Source organism: Mauremys reevesii, unplaced genomic scaffold (assembly GCF_016161935.1).
Source record: "Mauremys reevesii isolate NIE-2019 unplaced genomic scaffold, ASM1616193v1 Contig89, whole genome shotgun sequence".
NCBI lineage: Eukaryota > Metazoa > Chordata > Testudines > Geoemydidae > Mauremys > Mauremys reevesii.
Window position 1 is genome coordinate 19,346 of NW_024100905.1, and position 20,377 is coordinate 39,722.

At 51.6% G+C, this 20,377-nt stretch overlaps 1 long non-coding RNA gene across 1 annotated transcript; it reads left to right on the forward strand.

Annotated features, from left to right (window-relative positions):
- Positions 1-10,893: 10,893 nt before the first annotated feature.
- Positions 10,894-12,937, forward strand: LOC120395004. Its single transcript, XR_005592456.1, has 4 exons — positions 10,894-10,951; positions 11,128-11,200; positions 11,587-11,751; positions 12,168-12,937. It is a non-coding gene; the product is annotated as an uncharacterized LOC120395004 (long non-coding RNA).
- Positions 12,938-20,377: the final 7,440 nt, after the last annotated feature.

Below are 20,377 nucleotides of genomic sequence, written 5' to 3' on the forward strand. Positions count from 1 at the left end.
ACCCCAGTCTGGCTGCCGCTGACCCTGAGCCTATGTCAGTGTGTTGAGGCCAGGATCCCCACTGACTGCAGCGGATCCCGCGGCTGCTGGGGCCCGGGCTGGGACACAGTGGAGTGGGTGGGCCTGTGTCCCCCCTGCCATCCCACTCATGGGTGGCAGTCTCCCCCTCAACCCCACCGCTTGGGCTTAGGAGCCTGGACTTCCCTGAACTGCTGCTCAGCCCTGCCTGAGGGTCTGAGCCCTGTACCTGTTGCTGCCCCGCCCTGAGCTAGGGCCTGGGCTTGAGACACTGAACTGCTGCTCAGCCCTGCCTGAGGGTCTGAGCCCTGCCTCTTGGTGCTGCCCGCCCTGAGCTAGGGCTTGGGCTTTACAGACTGAACTACTGCTCAGCCCTGCCTGAGGTCTGAGCCCTGCCTCTTGGTGCTGCCCGCCCTGAGCTAGGGCCTGGGCTTTACAGACTGAACTACTGCTCAGCCCTGCCTGAGGTTTGAGCCCTGCCTTTGGTTGCTGCCGCCCTGAGCTAGGGCCTGGGCTTTACAGACTGAACTACTGCTCAGCCGTGCCTGAGGTCTGAGCCCTGTACCTGTTGCTGCCCGCCCTGAGCTAGGGCTTGGGCTTTACAGACTGAACTGCTGCTCAGCCCTGCCTGAGGTCTGAGCCCTGCCTCTTGGTGCTGCCCGCCCTGAGCTAGGGCCTGGGCTTTACAGACTGAACTGCTGCTCAGCCCTGCCTGAGGTCTGAGCCCTGCCTCTTGTTGCTGCCCGCCCTGAGCTAGGGCCTGGGCTTTACAGACTGAACTGCTGCTCAGCCCTGCCCGAGGTCTGAGCCCTGCCTCTTGGTGCTGCCCGCCCTGAGCTAGGGCCTGGGCTTTACAGACTGAACTACTGCTCAGCCGTGCCTGAGGTCTGAGCCCTGTACCTGTTGCTGCTGCCGCCTGAGCTAGGGCTTGGGCTTTACAGACTGAACTGCTGCTCAGCCCTGCCTGAGGTCTGAGCCCTGCCTCTTGGTGCTGCCCGCCTGAGCTAGGGCCTGGGCTTTACAGACTGAACTACTGCTCAGCCCTGCCTGAGGGTGTGAGCCCTGCCTTTGGTTGCTGCCCCGCCCTGAGCTAGGGCCTGGGCTTTACAGACTGAACTACTGCTCAGCCGTGCCTGAGGTCTGAGCCCTGTACCTGTTGCTGCCCGCCCTGAGCTAGGGCTTGGGCTTTACAGACTGAACTGCTGCTCAGCCCTGCCTGAGGTCTGAGCCCTGCCTCTTGGTGCTGCCGCCCTGAGCTAGGGCCTGGGCTTTACAGACTGAACTTCTGCTCAGCCCTGCCCGAGGGTCTGAGCCCTGCCTCTTGGTGCTGCCCCGCCCTGAGCTAGGGCCTGGGCTTTACAGACTGAACTACTGCTCAGCCCTGCCTCTTGGTGCTGCCCCGCCCTGAGCTAGGGCCTGGGCTTTACAGACTGAACTGCTGCTCAGCCCTGCCGGAGGGTCTGAGCCCTGCCTCTTGGTGCTGCCCCGCCCTGAGCTAGGGCCTGGGCTTTAGACACTGAACTGCTGCTCAGCCCTGCCGAGGTCTGAGCCCTGCCTCTTGGTGCTGCCCCGCCCTGAGCTAGGGCCTGGGCTTTACAGACTGAACTACTGCTCAGCCCTGCCCGAGGGTCTGAGCCCTGCCTCTTGGTGCTGCCCCGCCCTGAGCTAGGGCCTGGGCTTTACAGACTGAACTACTGCTCAGCCCTGCCTGAGGGTTTGAGCCCTGCCTCTTGGTGCTGCCCTGCCCTGAGCTAGGGCTTGGGCTTTACAGACTGAACTGCTGCTCAGCCCTGCCTGAGGGTCTGAGCCCTGCCTCTTGGTGCTGCCCCGCCCTGAGCTAGGGCCTGGGCTTGAGACACTGAACTGCTGCTCAGCCCTGCCTGAGGGTCTGAGCCCTGCCTCTTGGTGCTGCCCCGCCCTGAGCTAGGGCTTGGGCTTTACAGACTGAACTGCTGCTCAGCCCTGCCAGAGGGTCTGAGCCCTGCCTCTTGGTGCTGCCCCGCCCTGAGCTAGGGCCTGGGCTTTACAGACTGAACTTCTGCTCAGCCCTGCCAGAGGTCTGAGCCCTGCCTCTTGGTGCTGCCCTGCCCTGAGCTAGGGCTTGGGCTTTACAGACTGAACTGCTGCTCAGCCCTGCCTGAGGGTCTGAGCCCTGCCTCTTGGTGCTGCCCCGCCCTGAGCTAGGGCCTGGGCTTTACAGACTGAACTGCTGCTCAGCCCTGCCTGAGGGTCTGAGCCCTGTACCTGTTGCTGCCCTGCCCTGAGCTAGGGCTTGGGCTTTACAGACTGAACTGCTGCTCAGCCCTGCCCAAGGGTCTGAGCCCTGCCTCTTGGTGCTGCCCCGCCCTGAGCTAGGGCCTGGGCTTTACAGACTGAACTACTGCTCAGCCCTGCCCGAGGGTCTGAGCCCTGCCTCTTGGTGCTGCCCCGCCCTGAGCTAGGGCCTGGGCTTGAGACACTGAACTGCTGCTCAGCCCTGCCCGAGGGTCTGAGCCCTGCCTCTTGGTGCTGCCCCGCCCTGAGCTAGGGCCTGGGCTTTACAGACTGAACTGCTGCTCAGCCCTGCCTGAGGGTCTGAGCCCTGCCTCTTGGTGCTGCCCCGCCCTGAGCTAGGGCCTGGGCTTTACAGACTGAACTACTGCTCAGCCCTGCCTGAGGGTCTGAGCCCTGCCTCTTGGTGCTGCCCCGCCCTGAGCTAGGGCCTGGGCTTGAGACACTGAACTGCTGCTCAGCCCTGCCCGAGGGTCTGAGCCCTGCCTCTTGGTGCTGCCCCGCCCTGAGCTAGGGCCTGGGCTTGAGACACTGAACTGCTGCTCAGCCCTGCCTGAGGGTCTGAGCCCTGTACCTGTTGCTGCCCCGCCCTGTGCTCGGGCATGGGCTTTACAGACTGAACTGCTGCTCCGCCCTGCCTGAGGGTGTGAGCCCTGCCGCTTGGTGCTGCCCGCCCTGAGCTAGGGCCTGGGCTTTACAGACTGAACTGCTGCTCAGCCCTGCCTGAGGTCTGAGCCCTGCCTCTTGGTGCTGCCCGCCCTGAGCTAGGGCCTGGGCTTTACAGACTGAACTGCTGCTCAGCCCTGCCTGAGGTCTGAGCCCTGCCTCTTGGTGCTGCCCGCCCTGAGCTAGGGCCTGGGCTGTACAGACTGATCTGCTGCTCAGCCCTGCCAGAGGGTTTGAGCCCTGCCTCTTGGTGCTGCCCCGCCCTGAGCTAGGGCTTGGGCTTTACAGACTGAACTGCTGCTCAGCCCTGCCCGAGGGTCTGAGCCCTGCCTCTTGGTGCTGCCCGGCCCTGAGCTAGGGCCTGGGCTTTATCGACTAAACTTCTATTCAAGCCTCCTGTAGTGAGGCGGCCTGGATCCCAGGCGCCCGAAGAGTGACCCCTCACTGGAAAGGGGACCCGCACCGGACCCTTACACCCCACCATTAATCATGCCTAATCCCGCCCCATGACTCCTTAGTCCCTCCACCTGTCACGGAAGTCCGCCCCATGGGGTATTACCGTGGTCAAGCGGCCACATGACTGGAAGCCAGGTGTGTCATGTGACCCCTCTAAGAACTCCTCCCACCACCCTCTACCAATCAGGATGGGTTTCCTCCCGGAAGGACCACCCCAAGAGGGGATTCTGACCAATCAGGGTGAGTTCTGGGGCAGGGGGACCCGTCCGGGAGTGGGCGTATGACCATTAAGAACTCCTCCCAGGGCCCTCTGCCAATCAGAGTGCAGCACCATCACCTCATAAGTCCCAGCGCTGGACAGGCAGGCCATCTCTCACCAAGGACACATGGTTTAGAAATCGTGGGAAGGCTGCTGAGAGAAACCTGGACTCCTTCACCACCCCGTGAGAACTTGGACTCTGTCTTCACCCGAGGTCTTTGACCATCCAGCGGAGAAGCGCTACATCAGCGACAGTGCCGAGGAGGAGGAGGGAGCGACCGAGGAGCCCTTTGGCCCAGCCATTGATGGATCGCGGAACCCAGAACCCAAAACCCAACTGCTTGTGAGACCCCCCAATGAGCATGGTGGCCTCTCTTTGTCCACCCCCTTAGAGGTGGAATGCGACTGCGGCTTGGGGGAGTCACCGGCGCTGCGTGAACACAGGTAAAGGAATGATTAAGTCAGGGTGAAAGTAACTTCCAGGACTTACTGGTACTGCTGGAGTCCTGAGGGTGTGGCCTCTCAAGATTGAAAGGTCCTGGAGCATCGGCTGTGGCTGGGAGCCCCAGGGCCTTTAAATTCCCCGCAGCTCTGGCAGCCGGGTTCGGCGTGGATTTAAAGGGCCCGGGCTCCCATGGCTGTGGGAGCCTGAGCCTTACCCGGCTGGAGCCAGGATTTAAAGGGCCTGGGCTCCTGCCGCTCCAGAGCCCTCAGCCCTTTAATTCCCTGCCCCAGCCTGGGTGCTGGAGCTGCGTGCAGGGGAATTAAAGGGCTCTGGGATCTACGCAGCCATGGGGAGCACTGAGCCCATTAAATCCCGGCCCCAGCCCAGCTGCTGGAGCTGTGTGGGGAGAAGGGGGAAGATTTAATGGGCTCTGGGTTCCCAGCAACCGCAGGAGCTCTGAGCCCTTTAATTCCCAGTCCCAGCCCAGCTGCTGGAACTGCGGGTGGGACGGGGGGAGATTTAATGGGCTCTGGGTTCCCAGCAACTGCAGGAGCTCTGAGCCCTTTAATTCCCAGCCCCAGCCCCAGCCCAGCTCCTGGAGCTGCGGGGGGAATTTAAAGAGCTCTGGGCTCCCGCGGCCGTGGGAGTTCTGAGCCAGAGATGAAAGTAAGCTGGTGCGGGCCAGTACAGCATAGTGACAAGAGCCAGTGCGCTGTGCTGGACCGCACCAGCTTCCTCAGTGGGGATTTAAAGGGCTCAGAGCTCCGGCAGCTGCGGGAGCCCAGAGCCCTAAATCCCTCCTCCTCCCACCGCAGCTCCGGCGGCCGGGCTGGGGCTGGGAATTAAAAGCTCGGTATTCCTGCAGCGGCAGGAGCTCTGGGCCCTTCAAATCCCGGCCCCAGCCCGGCAATGCTCTGGCTCCCGCAACCGTGGCAGCTCGCGCCCTTTAAATCCACACCCGAATCCGGCTGCCAGAGCTGCGGGAATTTAAAGGGCTCTGGGCTCCTGTAGCCACGGGAGCTCTGAGCCCTTTGGTCGCAGCCCCAGCCTGGCTTCCAGAGCTGCAGGGGTATTTAAAGGTCTCTTGGATTCCCGCAGCTGCGGGATCTCGAGCCCCTTTAAATCCTGGCCCCAGCCAGCTGCCAGATCTGCAGGGGGAAATTAAAGGGCTCTGGGCTCCCCGCAGCCGTGGGATCTCTGAAGCAGAGATGAAAATAAGCCATTATGGTCCAGTACGGCATACCAGGAAGAGCCAATATGCCGTGCCGGACCACACCGGCTTCCTCAGCAGGGATTTGAACGGCTCAGAGCTCTGGCGGCTGCAGGGAGCCCAGAGCCCTTTAATTTTCCCCCGCAGCTCTGGCAGCCGGGCTGGGGCCAGATTTAAAGGGCTCGGTGCTCCCCGCAGCCGTGGGAGCTCCGGGCCCTTTAAATCCACACCGGAATCCGGCTGCCGGAGCTGCGGGGGGAATCTAAAGGGCTCGGGGCTCCGCAGCGGCCTGAGCCCTGGGCCCTTTAAATCAACCCTGGGCTCAGGGGCAAATTAAAGAGCCTGGGGCAAATTAAAGACCCTGGGGCTCCCATCCACAGCTGGTGTTCCAGGACCTTTAAATCTTGAGAGGCCCCACCTCTTCCGGTTGAGGCCATGCCCCCTCAGGATTCCGGCAGTACCGGTAAGTCCTGGAAGTTACTTTCCCCCCTGCTGTGAGCCCTTTAAATCCCAGCCCCAACCCAGCTGCTGGAGCTGCGTGGAGGGGAATTTAAAGGGCTCTGGGCTCCCTACAGCTGCCGGAGCTCTGAGCCCTTTAAAGCCCTGCTGAGGCTGAGGCGTTGTTAAAGGTCTCAAGCAGATTCCTGGCTCTTTGGCGGGTCTGGAGGAGGTGTCCTTGTAGCACTGACTAAGCATTGTCAGAAAAGTTGCCCAGGCCTATGGGGGGTGGGGGGGGAACCATTTTACAAAACTGAACTTTACCAACTTTCTCACCCACACCTATGTATTCACTTCAAATACAAAACCTCACAGAACAACCAACCAATAAGCAAAATATATTTACTGGGCTTCATCCATCCATCAGTCACTGATGCTGGTGAATTTTCCCTTTCAGCTGTCTCGTTCCCTTTTCTTCTGAGCTTGTTTTCCCTCTGCTCTAGGGATCTCTCATGTTTCCACCGTACTGTGGAGCAAACAGCATTATTATAAAACACAGGAAACCCTCTTGTAAACTTCAAAACTAAATATTCATTAGGGGTTTTTTTCTGTTTAACAAGTCACAGCTTTAAACCAAATCACCCAGTCCAGGCTGTACGACAAACAGGTTTTGAGTTTATTTCTACCACTTAAAACGTAAAACAAAAAACAACAAACAAACAACAAAAACCTCAAACATTTTTTAAAATACATCTCAATTTGCAGAATAAAAACCAAACTGCTTTTAAAATCCATTTTAAACCACATTTTGCACAGGAAAAAACCCCTGTTGGTTTGAAACAAACCAAGTACTTTTACACCCTACACCTATGCCTTGCCCAGACCCCTCTCACACACAAATCAGCAGCTTTAGAAACACACCAAACCAAGTTTGCCTCCATATACTTTTCAATAACACCCCTCCCCCCACATGCTTTTAAAAACCAGTTGCAAAAAAGTTCCCTTTCACTAAGGGATCCAGTGTTGCAGGCACATGCTGGTCCTGTTCCCTCCATGTGTGTTTGGGCCTTCAGGTTAAAGAACAAGCAAAAATGTTAGTGACTATTACCACCAAATCCCTATACAAACTGTGTAATAACTAAAGGTTTTAAAAACAATATTAAGCACAACTATAGTTAAAATGGTTTCCCTTGGCCTGGTGGTGAAGTGCAGCTTAAAGTTACTGGGTCCATGCTAAGCAGATCACGCTGCAATGAAGATAGGCACCATTATTTTCCTAAGACAGCCTGGGCAAAGAGAGGCATTATACAATGTATAGTTTCAGAGTTCAAGCCAGCCAGCCGTACCTCTGTCTGCCGTCCAGCAGCCTTTCAAGAAAGTTTCTGTTGAAAAGAACAGTCTCCAACAGACCTGAGGTTTTTAGACCATCTTAGCCCATTGTTTCCAACAGACTTCAGCATAGTAGCTAGCAGCTTAATTTAATTCCCACAGCTCTGAACTAATAGATCCTTAAGGACTTTAGGAACCCGTCCATAGCACCCCTGTGGTGATCTGGGGTGGGGGGACCAAGCTGTCTGCACAACAGGGCTTTTTTTTTCTTTTTTCTTTTTTCTTTTTCTCTGTAAGTTAAAATAAATGTTTCTGTGGGGCCTTCTTGAGTATTGAACAGTCCCCATTTCCAAGCAGGGGGCCCTTTGCAGAGATCAATGAATGTCTTGGGGCTTGAGTTGTTTTTTTTTTTAAACACGTTTCTTTCATGCTTAAAGTTTGGAGTGGGGGTGTTTTCTAGAAAGAATGACCCAGAGCATTCGACCAACTCCAGGGCCATATTTAATCTGTCCAATAGTGTTCCACCAGCTCCTGGGGTCATATTGAAACTGTCCAATAGCATCTGTGAATTCCTGAGGTTTTATTTCATTTCATATTAATCAGAACTCACCATCCACAACCACCCACCCACATCAAATTTAACCCTATGGCACCAAGGGTAAGTAATCACAGTCACCCTGGCTATTCAGTGAGGGGGGAGTGGGGTTTAAACCCACTCAGTTCAACAGGATAAGTCAACTCTATTGTACTCAAACACAGGTCTGAACAGCCTGTTTGTTTTACTGTAAGCACATTTCTTAGGATTCCCCCCCCCCCACACACAACGTACATTTCAGCTTTTTGCTGTAAATGGGTCACTTTTACACACAAAACCCCCAAGCGCTAGGTTCTCACACACAATTGATTTTTGATTTAAAAGACACACAGCTCCTTGAAACCAAGCCAAGATGCTTCATTAAAACTTTTAGCTCACTTAAGGGCCAAAGGCCTCCAAACAGAAACACAGAGAGTCACAAAGCCCTTTTCAATAGGGTTTGTTTTTTAAATGTACAGCTACCAAGTTTTCTATCGTGTGTTTGTCCCCTCACCTTTCTCTAGCTGAATCCTTTTAGATTTCTTACAAATAGTCTTTTCCTTAAGCAGGGATCTGTAACTTTTTGTGCGGACTAGATGGCCAATATCACGCCGTGTCGTGGAAAAACGCCCCCGCGTTGTATTTGGATCAGAATCGCCCGAGGCCCCTTTATTACGAGCATGCGGGGGGGGGGGGCACAGCAAACTGGCGTCCCCCTGAATAGAGATTTTTCAACAGGTTTTATAGCAAAAAACCCACAGTTCATGATACACACGTCCTTGTTCACATGATTGCCATAACTGGAGAAATGCTGTGCAAGTGAGTGGAGACCCTGACTGTGTTTTAAAGAAAATGAACCAGAAGGTGCCTGCAATTTTTCCACTCCAGCTGTAAGCAGGTTATTTTCTTTAAAACACAGTCAGGGGCTCCACTCAATTGCACAGCATTGATCAAGGTCCCCTCTTGCGCTGAATGTTCTTGGCTTAGGCACAGACATTGCACAGCAGAACCTCCGGCAATAACCGTGTTTCATCATCTTTCCAAACCCAGCTCAGCACATAGGCCCCAGAGCTTGTGGTTTATATCCACTAAAGTCCAAGTCACCCAGTCATGGGCCGTTGGCCTGGCAAATCTATGACACGGCCCTCGCATTCTTCACAAAGCTTTTCCCTCAGGCAGTGCTTAAGGGCAGCATAAACAGCAACACATACAATAGTCCGCGTGACTTTTTTACGCTCACAACGTGGCACTGGCTCAGTTAGTTCTATGCCAAGCCTCCTCCGAAACACCTCATGGCCATCATCCTCAGAGTCCTCTTCAACAATTTGTATCGGCGTTGAGCAAAACCAAGGTGGGCGGTTATCTTCGCTGCTTCATGCAACGCTGTCCAGGGTTTCCAGGCCATGTAGGAAGGCATCATTGAGCTGTTGATTTTCATAACAGAAACAGTGTAAGCAGCCCACTGCTTGTTTTTAGATTTACACGACCCCCGGTTCCTTACCCATTAGAAGCGATCACTTCTTAACCATTCATTAACCTGTGTGGCGTCCTTTTTGTTCACCTTCTCCCTGCGTACAGTCATGAAAACCGGTCCTAAGAGCAGGCCCTTTTGGGAAGAAGAAATGTGGGACTCTACGCCTCTCTTTAGACAATCAGCTCCTGAACAAAGCAATCATTTGAAACCATTACCCTCTGCTGTGAATCCCACAATTGTTGGCTCACAGGAAATCTGCAAAGAGTTTCATCAACCTTCATCTGCAAGGATTTCCAATCTAAGGCTCGTTTGGGCAAGGGACAAATGGAAGACAGATTTCAAAACAGACGATGGACATTTTAATGGTCTGATATGCTAGTTGAGCTAACTAATGGTCCCCTGACCTTGCAGCACTTCATCAGTGATGTATTTGGGGACAGTGTCATCTATCACGGGTGACATCGTCTCTTATTGGAGAACCCAGAGCAGCACACGCAGCACATCCGAACCTGGAGGTTTGGAGCATGGTCTCAACGCAGAATTGGAAAAGCGGAACCTCCAGCCAACTCTCCACAGAGTTTTGGGGGTACATCCTCTCCCCAGAAGATGTTACAATTGATCCAAATAAGGTGGAAGCCATTCATAAATGGGGCGAAGTTGGAAGCCCTCAAGAAGTGCAGCGCTTCCTAGACTTCCCTCGTCCTGTGAAATCGAGACGTGCTGGCTCTCAGCGATGCTTAGACGGAAAACCACGCACCCCACACAGAGGTTGGAACCATCCACTCCCAGGTTGTCCTGAGGAGCCATGATTTCTCCAGGAGCTGGGTAAAGGGCACCGGGATCAGTCTGTCAAAGGTAGGGGAGGATCGTGTGAGGAGAGGGTCTAAGAGAGGAGGAGCGTGGGCTAGGCTCTGTATTTGGGCTTGGCAGGGATCGAGAGAAGGGAGAGGGCTGTTGGGGACAATGCGAGGTGGGAGGGGTCGGAGATGGGGCAAGGCCTGAAAAGTTCAGCTGCTTTAGATCAACTGTGCCAGAGAATCACTGGTTGAAGTGACTGAAAGCTCTGAGCTGGGGCTGGCCAAAATCCTCCTCCTCAGATGGGAACATCCCAAAGTCTGCAGAAGCTCAGCCTCTGAGGTGAACGTTGTGGCCCAAACCTCTCTCTGCTCTGTACCTCACAGGATTCCAGCCGGCTGTTCCAATCCAGGAGGAAAACTGCCACGAAGTCTCCCAGCACCTGGGCAGTGAAGTGCCACTTAACCCCGCTGTGATGCACAGACCTTGCCCTGGCTGTCTACACAGGGCTGAATTTCACCCCTTCTGAGTGTAAGGAAATAATTGGCTGAAGGCCTTTTTCTTTCTGGATGTCTGTCTAGTCGGAAAGAACCATGGGGATTTTTAACCTGTTTCGCTCCCATGCCTGGTGCTTTAATGATGCAGAGAAGGGCTGATGCATTGGTTGATTTCCCCACCTTTTAATCTACTCTCTTTTAACAGGTATTCTAAGCCCCCCCCACCCCCGTGCATCATATGGGCATTCTTGGGGGCGCAGATTACATCAGACCTGCACCTGAATAAATAATAGGGACTGAAATATGCAGACACTAAAGTTCTGCAGCCAAATTCTCAGGAACCTTCCTCTTCAATATAGGATCAGGATTTTGTTTTGAATTGTTTTATTTTATTAAAAAGTGCTGAGCAGATGCTACACTGTAAGAAATGGAAACAGAAGCAAAAACTGAAAGACTGTTACTAAAACCAATGAACAGCTGCAGAGAGTGGAGACCCGGCAAAGCAGACAAATGAATACTGTGAGTAAATAACCTGAAAGCAAATGAGGAAGAAAACCTCCTCTGGGTAATTGTGGCTCTTGGGACCAAAATCAGGTTCCTGGTACGTAGCCTGGCTGAGATCATCCCTTTGCCCTGGATCCCAGACCTGGGATTCAAATGTCATTCTCTGTGTGGTGTCCTTATTTTATTCCTAGGAAAGGGATCCCCAAAGGAGGTGCAAGGATCCGGGACTCTAGTGTCTGCCAGAAGCTTCAGCCACCTTCACAGGTAGAAGTCACTGGCTTTCCTACAATGCCACTAGTGCTCTTCTTGATCTCCAGATCTGCTCCCTCCAGCAGGACAGAGACACCCCTTAACTCCCCGAGTCCTGATTTCCTGCCATTCAAGGGGCTGAGGTTTGCATTGCCTCCACCCCAACCATCCGAGACTTTTCCTATGGGAATCTCCTAGAGCAGGAAGAAATCTGTTCTTCCATTAGAACCAGTCTGCTCAGTAAATCCACCCACATTGACCTCATCTCAGCTGCTTTGTTTATCCGAGATTAGTGGTATCTTTGGAAAACCCTTAGGGTGTCGGGGTGTGAGGTGGGGCAGGGGATGCAGGAGCTCCAGCAGATTCCCCTCAAGAACACCACCCTGTCTTTCTCTGCTCAGGTTAGAGCTCGCCGTCCATTGCGGAGGTGAAGACCGGATGGGAGCTGCTGGATTGACCTTGATGTGCCATGTCCTTGTGTGGATGAAGGACCTACATCTCAGGGGTGGCCAGCAGCAGATGTAACACCTGTGTCCAGGAATGGGCTAAATAACCTACATTGAGAGGTAAGTAAAATCATGGCCACATGTAGACATCACGGGTGGTGGGGATTGACCCAGGGTCCTTCAGCACAAGCCCCTCTCATTCACTGTCAACAAATCCAGCTCCACCCACTAGACCACACCCCATTCCAGAGCCCCAGATCCCAGGAGCCCTGATTCTCAGACCCAGGGCTCACATCACAAGGCCAAACCTCATCCTGTTATGGGCGCTGCAGAAGGGAGGATTGGCAAAAAAACCTCTACATTCCCCTGTCAGAGACTGCGGCCCACGGGTGACAAGTGAATGAACTGAGATCTCCCCTGTGGGAATCCGAGGGCTGCACATTTGGGGTTTCACATGGACGGCCTCTGGCAGCCATTGACAGAGTGTTCCTGGGAGGAGATTTTCCGTCTCTCACAAAGGGTTTCTGTTCCCCCAGATCTCAGCCGCTCAGCAGAATGCGGGAGAGCCGAGTGCTGATGGGCTAGAGGGTCCCAGGAGTCGCTGTGCAGCAGTGGCAGGGTCTGCAGTCACCATGGGCCACACCCTGCGCTCCAGACAACCCAGGCTGGTTCCCTGGATTGCAAAGGGGACTCTGGCTTGGGGAATTGGTGCTGGTGCCTGTGTCCACAGCTGGGATGTTTTCCTGAGGCTACTCCATGGTCCAAGAAGCACCATGAAAGCAAGAGGAGAATAGACATTAGAGAGCAAGGCCGGGACCTCTGCGGGGCTGCTGCAGTCAAACATCCACAGCCAGAAGAGAGACGATGGGAAACGCACTTCGCTGGCTGGCCACAGCCGCAGCAGCTGTCTCAGAAAGCTCTGCTCATGCTCCAGCCAGCAGAGGCAGGACAAAGAGCCACACAGGGAGAGCCTGGGTTGCAATTAGCAAACTGCAGTTTTTTCAGTGGATTATGCTGCCCTGACCATCTATTTCCTGCAATGTGCACATCCAGCCTCCCTGGCTGACCTCAATGGGAGTTAGGTTCTCCGTGCCCACAGGACAGGGCTGGCCTTACCATGAGGCGAAGTGAGGCGGCTGCCACAGGTGCCAAACTGTGGCAGGGCACCACTAGGATCCAGAGCGTAGAAAATTGTGTCTGGTGCTGGTGCATATGTTTTCTCTCTGCTGGAGATGCACAGAGATGGTGGAGTGCTGTGCTGGAGGAAGGGGGAACAAGAGACATAACAGGCAGACAGGAGAAAAGGGGAGAGGGAATAACAGAAAGCAACAGGAGCTGCAGGGAGGGAGAGGAGGAGGAGCCTCTTATGTACCTCTCGAGCACCCCCAGGAGTCTGGACAGATTAACACCAGCTTCTCAGGGAGCTTCCTATTTCCTGCTGCTTCCCTGAACCCGCTTGAGGAGAATAGGCAGTCAGTCAACTGAAGTAGTAGGAGCCAGTTAGGCCCTTAAGATGCTGATATCTTCCCTCATTCAGACCCTGCTACCAGCCTGCTTATTTGTCCCCTGCCACTCTAGCTGGCACAGAACAGCAGTCATGAGTGAAAGAAGAAAACGCCCCTCTGAGGCAGCATTCAGAAAAGGAAAGACAGCAAAGGAAGCTTTTCTGTCTAAGCAGGAAGGAGCTCTCCTGAGATACAGACACAAATGTTCACGTTGAGCCTTCCGGCCCCAGTGAGGATGTGAGTGGTGAGGAGATGCCTGATCTTCCAGGTAGTCAGAGTGCAGGAGACCTGGCAGCTACTGCAGCATCCATATCTCCATCTCAAATGGATGTAACCATGCACATTTCTGTAGAAAAGTGTAGATCAGAGAAGAGTGTGGTGGAGGCACAAGATACAGCTGCTGCTGAGTTTAGTTCCTTAAATCTAGATGATCTAGGACTGTGGACCCACTTGAGCAGTAGCCTGAGGGACTTCCTTGTACTGCCTGGGCCACAGCAAGTGAAAAACTTCATGTTCCCCAAAGAAAATGAAAATAGAAGTTTCCATCCAACACATTCCTGGTGTGAAATCCCCAATGGTGACAAAGCGGAGAGGCCATGGCTTATGTACTGTGATAGACCCAGGGCAGTTGGGTACAGCAGAATAGCAGAAGGCAGATATACTGGCCACTGGATTAACAGTTTTCTGTTCCCTGACTGACCAGAGCAGGGGCTGCTCCAGGCTAATGAGAACACCTGTCTTTAATTAACCTGTAACGAGTCAGGTGAGGCCATTAAGTAATGTGACCACCTGACTCTAAGGCCCTGCTGATACTATAAAAAGGGCTCACTCCAGTCAGGCAGAGGAGAGCCAGAGGAGAGGAAGTGCAGCTGAAGGGCTCGTTACTGAAGACACCCTCAAACCATCGTTAAAGGAGCCCTAAGGTAAGGGTGAAGAAGGGAGAAGTAGGAGAGCTGTGGGGAAGTGGCCCAGGGAAATGTAGCAACTCTGGCAGTGAAAGGTTGGCTGCCAACAATTGCTACCATTAGGGTCCCTGGGCCGGAACCCAGAGTAGAGGGCGGGTTCCCCCCAACCCACCACTACAGGAACAGCTCCTGGAAGGGGAAGTCAGGTCCCTGTCAGGACAGGAGGCTGAACAGAGACTGTGGGAGTTCTCTCACCAACCTCCTTGCAGCCTATGATGAAAAGGGCTTAGTAGACTGTAACTGCTGCAAAAGGTCTGTTAGTCTATAAGGTGCCACCGGATTCTTTGCTGCTTCTACAGAACCAGACTAACACGGCTACCCCTCTGATACTCTGGCCCTAGAGAGAGAAGGGCTACGTGGAGGGTCACAGTGAGCCACTGAGGCTTGCATAAACCGCCTAGAAGCGCAGGACCCACGGGAGCAAGGTCAGAGCTCTGCCAGTACTCAAAACCCCAGAATGCTGCATACTGTTTTTGTTGCAAACTCTTCCAGTCTAATGTTCCAGCCACACTTAGTTCTACAGGAACAAAGGACTGGACAAATCTGGCTAGAAATGGGGCATGCCACAAGAAGGCAGCAAATCAGCAGAGAGCATTCCAGAGGTGGAAAGACCTTGAGATGAGCCTAAGGTTAAAGGCCACCAGAGATGATGAGCATCAAGAGAAGATTGCATCAGAGTTCTGAAAAGGCTCTTTGCCATTGTGAGGGGGCTTGCTACCCAAAACCTAGCACTGTGCGGCACTTCAGATCAGCTGCATGTGCCAAACAATGGGAACTTCTGCATAGAACCTCCTCACCACACAAGTTCCCCAACCCACCACCCTTTCTTTAATCATAATAATAATTCATAATAAACAAATGACTATTCATCGAAAGAAAGAAAGAACGTCCTAGTTCTTACATCTCCTGCTTTCTTTGTCTGTGTCAGTCTTCCTCAGATCATAGGGGCTTTGTATCAGGGAGTGTCCTTACTTTCTCTGGCTTGTAAAGCGCACACTAGTGATACTGACCCGATAAATAATGGAGACATCACACACACACAAATAACCAAGCCCTTTGTTATGGAGACTGTTCTCCTCAGTAAAGCAAGCTATAAACATTAGGAAATGCACAGAGGACTAAAAGGCTGCAAAGTGAAGCACTCTCAAGTTAGGAAATACCAGAATAAGCATTGCCTGTGCAAGGTTAACTCTGCAAGAAATGAGGCAGGGATCCTACAGGCAACAGACTCCTTCAATACCCAGCCCCAGAGCAGAAACCCCTGTGCGCTGAATAAGGCAGGGGTCCTGTGGGAAAAAAATACTATGGGATCATGTCATTAAAGTCTGCATCATCCTGCAAATGCACAAGAGGACTGAATTGAGGGTGCCAGGGCAACACTTCTTTGGACATTTGCTAACCTGAGAATGCTTCACTTTGTAACCTTTTCATCCTGTTTAAAAGCCTTGACTTTGTATTTCCTAATGATTTTATTGATGAAAGCAAACGTGAGTAACATTAAATGAAGGTTTTTTGTTTGTTAATTTCCTTTGGGTTTTTTTAATAGAAAGAAAATCTTTTATCTTTGTGCCGTGTAACGGGGTGACACCCCCCCCCCGCTCCAGCCTGGAAGTTGTTGGAAAAGCCCTGCAGAGGGCTGGGGCTGGGCAAGGTAAAATCCTGGCTGACTGGGGGAAGTAGCTGCAGCTGGGGCCATGCCTCAAACTGAGCGACAGGGGCTTATAAGAAAGCCAGGGAAGCCGGAAGGATCAGTCTCTCTCTGTCGGTCGAGGGAGAAGGGCCTGGCTGCCTGGTGCCGTGGAGGTGAGTCTAGGGAGATTAATAACATCCTTTTCTGTAACGCAAAGTTGGAAACTATTCAATGTGGTTCAGTAATGAAGATGTTAATGAACACGGACCCTACCAGCAATCTCTACTTTCTACCAGAAATTGCCACCAAACTGGATGCATTACCAGATATTAATGCCCTTGCATTACTCTCTTTCAGCTAGAGAGAGAAGTTCCACTTCTAGGGTGGTATTTGCCAGAATCATTCTTCATTGAAAATAAGGTGCTAAATTTCCATTTCTCCAGTATTTCATTACCTCCTGAATTGTCCCTGAGTTTAAAAAAAGGAATGGTAGTGGATCAGTAAGCTTGTTAGACACATCACCCAGAACAGCTGATTTGTACAGTAGGTATTCACATTTCCCAAGTACTTCCTTACCAGCTGTTTATCAGCAATAGTTATTTTGCAGAGTCAGCATTCCTTACTAATTGCTTGGACTTCTTTTCTAGATTTTGTATTGAAGACAAATTTAGAAAGAGTTTTGGATCTCAGTCAGTTTTCTGCCACTATGTAACATACAGATTAACTAATCAGTTTCCAAATCTCAGAGCAGCAGAAGATGCATCCAATTATTGTGAGCCTTAACTTTATCTGACAAAACCAACAAACTTGGAAGCAAAGGAAAGGGTCCGTTTCAGCTCTATCAGTGCTAGAACAGAATTACTCTTTTTCTTCTAAGTCTGGGGAATTCAGTGCATGTACATGCTTAAAAGCATATATAATGGCAGAAAAAGGGTAGAGAATGAAGGCCACGTGGGCCACTCTTGGCAGAAGTCCTCACACAATAGGTATGGATGATATTTCAGGGCACAGATATCTCTTGTGAAATTGTATCACTTTGATTTGTATGGTTTTTCGGGGTGTGACCTTCAGTGCCAGTGAAAGATGCTGGCCTGGTAGCCCGGAAGAATGAAGATTTCCATTCATTCACAGAACAGGTTCTACACAGGCAGAACAGGCTTCACTACCAATGTTCCTCACCTCTGCCTGGAGCCCTGCTAGGGCTCCAAGCAGTTCAACGTCTATTGCTCATTGAGACTCAGGGCCTCTGTTGGCAGTACGCACAGGATTGCAATTAGTGTCAATTCCATTTTTGTGATGTGGCCAATTTGCTAAGAACTGGCCTGACATGTTTGACCCAGGCTGTTTTGTTAAAGTTGTTTTTTCTTCAGTGCCCCTTAAAAACAGAGCAGGGAGCCCCCAGACCGAGCTTTAGAAATGTGCCCTCTGGTTTGACTGGCTGCCCCCGGACCACCCCACCCGCCGGGGGCTTTCTTTGCCATCCCAGGCTGCTGTGCCCTGCCCCAGAAGCTGGCCCACATACTGCTGGCCCTCGGCACAGCGGCAGGGATCACTGTCCAGCCTCACCCCCTGCCTGCAGCGCTGCTGGCTGTTCTGGCTGTACTTACTGTCCGCGAGCTCTCCCTGGCCAGCCTCCTGGGCACGCGCGGGGACCCCGGACTCTGCGGAGAGAGGAAAGAGGCATCATCAGCATGCGCTCCATGGTGGGAGGGTGTGTGAGTGTGCTTGGTCCGAGCTCCGCAGTGAATCAGTGAAAGGTGTCAGTGTCTGGCCGAGAAAGACAGGGCAGTGGGCAGGGGAGCAATGCGGGGACGCGGGGGAGGCCGGGCAGGAGCAGCCTTGGGCACAAGGACCCCGAGCCACCACCCTTCTCCACTGAGCCCCAGTGCCCCTTCCCTGCTGCACCCCTCCACTGTGCCCCTGCACCACTCCACTGTGTCCCCAGCCCCCTCCACTAAGCCCTGGTGCCCACTCCCCACTGTGCCCCTCCACTAAGCCCCTGCACCCCTCCACTAAGCCCCCACCACTGAGCCCTGGGCCCCTTCCTGGCTGGGCCCCTCCACTGTGCCACCACTGCCACTGTACCCTCTACATCCAGCCACTGAGCACTGTGCCCATCCACTGAAGCACTGTCCCTGTGCAGCCCCCCAGAGCCACTGAACCTGCTGCGCCCCATGGTACTGCCCACAAGGCCAAGCTCTGAACTCCTGCAGTACTGAACTGATCATGAGGGGATGTGTCACTTTGGAGAATTCAACTAATTCTCTATTCTAGTAATGCCCACAGGCCCTGATCCCGAGCAGGGCCTTGTGCTGTGTGCTGTACCGACTTAGACTTAGACTTCTCTGACTGTGACTCACCTCAGTTTAGTTTCCTGAGGACTGAAATGCTTTAGTTATTGGGCTCAATATAGCAGTATCTGTGAGAAATGTAATGGCCTGTGCTATGCAGGAGGTCAGACTATCTGAGCTAGTGCAGTGACTCTCGATCTTTACAGACTACAGTACCCCTTTTGAGAGTCTGACTTGTCTTGTGTACCCCAAGTTCCACCTCACTTAAACTATCTGCTTACAAAATCAGAGCGAAAAATACAAAACTGTCACGGCACACGACTACTGAAAAATTGCTTCCTTTCTCAATTTGACCATATAATTATAAAATAAAACCATTGGAATATAAATATTGTACTTACATTTCAGTGTATGGTATATAGACCAGTATAAACAAGTCATTGTCTGTATGAAATTTTAGATTATAGTGACCTCGCTACTGCTTTTTATGTAGCCTGTTGTAAAACTAGGCAAATTTCTAGAGAAGTTGACATACCCCCTGGAAGACCTCTATGTACCCCGGATTGAGAACCACTGATCTAGTGGTCCCTTCTGGACTTAAACACTATGAAACTATGAAAAATGTTTAAAAAAACAAACAAACAAAAAAAGGGGTTAAATAGAGCAAAATCTGAAACTTTAGCTAAGTGCTGGCCTAGAATATCTCAGCTTTGCTACAGCTGCTGCCCTTTTTTGGCAGTAGTAACTAGCAGAAAGAGAGGGAGTTTTGTGCTGTTCTAGAAGAAATGGTAACTAGCGCTCATCCATGCAAGCAGTCCAGTGAAAAGTGTTTTGTGATCAGTTTGTAACTAGGTCAAGTGAGAGGATTGTGTGGTTGCACTAGGCCTCTCAAGCGATTAAAAACATTAATTGTGATTAATTGTGCTGTTAATAATAGAATACCATTTATTTAAATATTTTGGATGTTTTCTACATTTTCAAATATACTGATTTCAATTACAACACAGAATACCAGGTGTACAGTGCTCTCTTTATATTTATTTTTTATTACAAATATTTGCACTGTAAAAAACAAAAGAAATAGTATTTTTCAATTCACATCCTACAAGTACTGTAGTGCAATCCCTTTATCGTGAAGGTTGAACATAAATATGTAGAATTATGTAAAAAACCCATAAAACCTGCATTCAAAAATTAAACAATGTAAAACTTGAGAGCCTACAAGTCCAATCAGTCCTACTTTTTATTCAGCCAATCGCTCAAAGAAGTTTGTTTATATTTGCAGAAGATAATGCTCCTTGTTTCTTGTTTATCTCACCTGAAAGTGAGAACAGGGGTTTGCATGGCACTGTTGTAGCTGGTGTCACAAGGTATTTACATCTTAGTTGCACTAAAGATTTATATATCTCTTCATGCTTCAACCACCATTCCAGGGACATGCATCCATACTGATGATGGGTTCTGCTCGATAACGATCCAAAGCAGAGCGGACCGACAAATGTTCATTTTCATCATCTGAGTCAGATGCCACCTGCAAAAAGATGATTTTCTTCTCTGGTGGTTCAGGTTCTGTAGTTTCTGCATCAGAATGTTGCTCTTTTAAGACTTCTGAAAGCATGTTCCACACCTTGTCCTGCTCAGATTTTGGAAGGCACATCATATTCTTAAACCTTGGGTTGAGTGCTGTAGCTATCTTTAGAAATCTCACATTGGTACCTTCTTTGCATTTTGTCAAATTTGCAGTGAAAGTGTTCTTAAAATGAACAACATGTACTGGATCATCATCCGAGACTGCTATAACATTAAATATATGTCAGAATGTGGGTAAAATAGAGCAGGAGACATATAATTCTCCCTCAAGGAGTTCAGTCACAAAAAATAATGCGTTAATTAAATTTAACGAGTCATCAGCATAGAAGCATGTCCTCTGGAACAATGGCCGAAGCATGAAGAGGCATATAAATCTTTAGTGCATCTGGCATATAAATATCTTGCGATGCCGGCTACAACAGTTCCATGTGAACACCTGTTCTCACTTTCAGGTGACAGTGTAATTAAGAAGTGGGCAGCATTATCAGGGCTGGCTTTAGGCCGATTAGTCCAATTTCCCTGAATCGGGCCCCATGCCTAAGAGGGCCCCACGCTAGGGCCCCGTGCCTTAGGCACCTTTTAATTTTTTTTTGTTTATTTACCCAGCCGCAGTCCAGCTTTATGAAGGGCGGGGCATGATTTGAATACCCGGCAGCAGTCCGGGGCTTCAGCAGCATTTCAGTGGTGGAGGGGTCTGCTCCGGGGCTCTTTGGTGGCGGGGGGTCCTTTGGTGCTGCGGAAGACCCAGAGCAGACCCCCCCGCTG